The sequence below is a fragment of the Tupaia chinensis genome, unplaced genomic scaffold (assembly GCF_000334495.1).
Source record: "Tupaia chinensis unplaced genomic scaffold, TupChi_1.0 Scaffold000258_1, whole genome shotgun sequence".
Lineage (NCBI taxonomy): Eukaryota > Metazoa > Chordata > Mammalia > Scandentia > Tupaiidae > Tupaia > Tupaia belangeri.
Genome location: NW_006159738.1, coordinates 2,217,445 through 2,221,292, shown reverse-complemented (window position 1 = coordinate 2,221,292; position 3,848 = coordinate 2,217,445). Strand labels below are relative to the sequence as shown.

The following is a 3,848-nucleotide window of genomic DNA, read 5'->3' as shown; positions in this document are numbered from 1 at the left end:
GACGCCGCCGCCGCCGCCCACGGCCGCCCCCTCGCCCCGGCTGGGTGGGAGCGCTAAGGTAGTTCTCCCAACCCGCGCTTTACCAAGTCACCTTCCTTCGAGGTGCCCCTCTGGGCACTGGTAGAGGAGAGACAGAGACAGAGAGAGAGAGAGAGGCTCTGACCCTAAGACAGACTAGCTGGGTGACCTTGGGTCGTGTACGTCCCTCTCTGGGCCTCATCCCTCCTAACCTGAAGTCCACTTCTGCATTCTAAGATGTAATCCGCTGCCCCTTTCCTTACCAGCCCTCTTACCCGAGTAGCTAAACATCCCAGAACTACTGTGGGAACCTAGGTGAGTACACATTAACTGGAAACTCTCATACGCAGATTATCCAGTTCCAATTTGGCAATCCTTTGAGGTGGTCCCCAGGTGTGTCCTGGTGTTTTAGATGAAGCTGAAGTTCGGAGCTACTGTTACGCCCTGGTCACTAGCTTGAAGTCAGCGGTGGTGTGGCCCCAAGCAGCCTGCCTCTAACGGGTCCCTCTGCCTGGTAAGTCCCAACCCTAAGAGCGGGCTCTACAGGCCACACTCAAAGCTCTTTCTGGCGAAGGAGGCCATCCGAGATCAGATCCAGAATTCCACCTTCCAGGTCACCAGGGCCACACTGCCTTCCTCAAACCATAACAGGGTAGCCATGGCAGTGCAGCCTCTGCAGGGGCAGAAACCAAGCTTCTCCGTTCTTTGGCCAAACTCCATCCACTGGTTCTATCCAGCAATATTAATGAATGGGTTCTAATTACCAAGTTCTGATAATAATAGCTGTTTGCATGCATGATCTCACTTCACCCCTAAAACAACCAGGTCGTCTCTATTTTAGGGGTGCAAACGCTGAGCCATGTCACCATGGTTGCTTCCTGATGCCATTTACGACAAAGCCCACCTGCCAGGCCGTCCCCTATAGACGGTCCATGAGGTTAGACTATAACTCAGGAACTGGTGGGGTGTTTCAGTAGGTCATGTTGTGCCTACATAAAAGAAAAAAATGCTGAGAAACTTTTATTCTATCTCGGATTTGAGCACAAGTCATTGGTTGAGCAGGCGTGCTTGAGCGGGAACTTTGTCACACTTACAATAAAATGTGGGGTTAAGTGAGCTGGGAGAGGAAAGCTCCCTGGCAGCTGGACCGTGGTGTCCACATGTGAGGATTACTAATTTTTTGCCACAGACGCCTCAGCTCCTTGAAGGCAGAGACCATATCCAATTCATCCGTGTAGGAGCAGGCAGCAAGACCCCCCAGTTATTCTAATCCCATGTGTGAAAGTATGCCCAGCTCACGGATTCTGAGAGGCTTTGATACACAGCCACAAATTCTTCCTTTCAAAGGTGGCACTGGGGGACCAGCAGTTAGCGTAATGGTTATGTTGCTGGACTCCCACGTAGTCGACCGCGGTTCACGTCCCGGACCCAGTGGCTTAAAACTCACTCCAGGCGTGTGTGCGTGCGTGCCCAAGATCCCGAGAGGAGAACCGAGTTCGGTGTGGCCATCCCCCTGGGGGGTGATTTGTCACTTTCTGTCTCTCTCTGTCTGTCTGGCGAGCGCACGTGCCCTATAGCAAAAACCTCTAAAAAAGAAAAAAAAAAAAAAAGAAAAGAAAAAAAACGGTGGCGCTGGGGGGGCCAGACAATGGTGCTGCAATAAAATACAGCACTCCACAAAGCTGACCCCTATGGAAAGGCTCCAGATGCTCATGCGGAGACCTTCCTGAGTAGGCCAGGCCTGCATGTGCTCAGCGTTCAGGATTGGCTGATCTGGGGGGGTGGACTGTGGTGCTGAGGCCCCATTGGGGTATTGTTTCTGTTTCTCACTCAGGAAACAAATAAACAAAAAAATAAACAAACAAACAAAATGGTGGAGATAAATTCCCCTCCCTTTGATTATGAACTGAACTTAGTAACTCACCTCTTTTGGTTTGCTGTCTTTTGGGGGTTTTTTTGTCTTTATTAGCTTTTTTTGCTATCGGGCACATGTGCTCAGCAGAGAGAGGGAAAGTGACAAACCACCCCCTCAGGGGATGGCAACACCGCAACCCCATCTCCTCCAGTCTCCTCTAAATATTTTGGGCAAGCATACCGACGCATGATTTTCAAGCCACCAGGTCTGGGACTCAACCTGCACAGCCGGTCACTGGGATCCAGTGCTTTGACCTCCACGCCACCAGCTAGCCCCATTAGCAATTCATTTTTTAACAAAGATCATTTTAGTTATTTATTACTCTTATTATTGTTGTTTTTAATTTGCTATAGGGCATGTGGGCTCGCCAGAGAGAGAGAAAGAGAGAGAAAGTGAGAAAATAAGCACCAGGTCTAAGACTCAAACTACAGTCACCCATATCCCAGAGGCCAGTGCTTTAACCACCACACCACCTCTGGTCCCATAAACTCTTTTTTTTTTTCTTCCTAAAGGTTTTGGCCATAGGGTACATATGTGGCCAGAGAGAAGAGAGCCAGAGAGCCAGGAATAGGAAAGTGAGAAATCATCCCCCAAGCGGGGTGGCCATGCCACAATCCACTCTCTTCCTGGGATTTTGGCATATGTAGACATGTGCCTGGCCTGAGTTTCTTTTCTTTCTTTCTTTTTTGGAGAGGTTTTTGCTATAGGGTGCATGTGCTCACCAGAAAGAGAGAGACAGAAAGACAGAAAGCGAGAAATCACCCCCCAGGGAGGATGGCCACACCACAATCCCTTCTCCTCCATTCTCCTCTCAAGATCTTGGGCACACACGCACACGTCCCTGGCGTCAGTTTAAGCTACCAGGTGCAGGACTCAAACCATGGTCAGCCACATGGGAGTCCAGTGACATAGCTATTATGCCAACTGTCAGTCCCAGTCCAGCCTGAGTTTCAAGCCACCAGATCTGGGACTTGAACCACAGTCAACTACATGGGAGTCCAGCACAGTAACTACTACACTACCTGCTGGCCCATTAGCAGCTCATTTTTTGAGAGAGATTTTTGCTGTAGGGCACGTTTGCTTGCTAGAGAGACAGAGAGAGAGATAGAAAGCAAGAAATTTCCCCTTGAGGGGATGGCCACACCACAATCCCTTCCCCATTCTCATCTTAAGATTTTGGAAACATATGCACACACACCCAGCATGAGTTTTTAAGACGCTGGGTCTGGGACTCAAACCATTATCAACTACATGGGAGTCCAGCGACATAACCATTGTGCAATCTGCTGGTCCTGCAACTCTTTTCTTTTTTTTGGAGCGGTTTTTGCTATAAGGCACGTGCACTCGCCAGAGAGACAGAAAGTGAGAAATCACCCCCCAGGGGGGATGGCCATGCCACAATCCCTCTTCCTCCACTCTCCTCTCGGGATCTGCGGCACGACGCACACACACCCAGAATGAGTTTAAGCCACCGGGTCTGGGACTTGAACCACAGTCGACTACATGGAAGTCCAGCGACATAGCCATTATACCAACTGCTGGTCCTGCAACTCATTTTTAATTAGTAGGATATGGCAGAAGCAAGTGGTAGGTGACTTTCAAAATTAGGTCATAAAAGTCACCGTGCAGTTTTCCTTGTTCTTTCTTAAACCACTCACTCTGGAGAACCAGCTTCCAAGTCATGAGAATGCTCAAGCATCCTTATGAGGAAGTCAACATGGATGGCATGAATAGGAACCAAAGCCTACCAACAGCCATGTTAGAAGTGGATTCTCCAGACTTGGTGGAGCCTTCGGATGATGACAGCCCGGGGTCTAAGTCTTAACGTAAACTCATGAAAGACCCTGCTGGGAACCAGCAGTTAGCGTAATGGCTATGTCGCTGGACTCCCACGTAGTCGACCGCGGTTCGTGTC

The 3,848-nt window shown here is 49.7% G+C and overlaps 1 protein-coding gene across 3 annotated transcripts in view; it reads right to left on the bottom strand.

The window, feature by feature from the left end:
- Positions 1-3,848, bottom strand: part of KDM2B (lysine demethylase 2B) — a 147,709-nt gene that overhangs the window by 108,388 nt on the left and 35,473 nt on the right. The window lies entirely within an intron of this gene.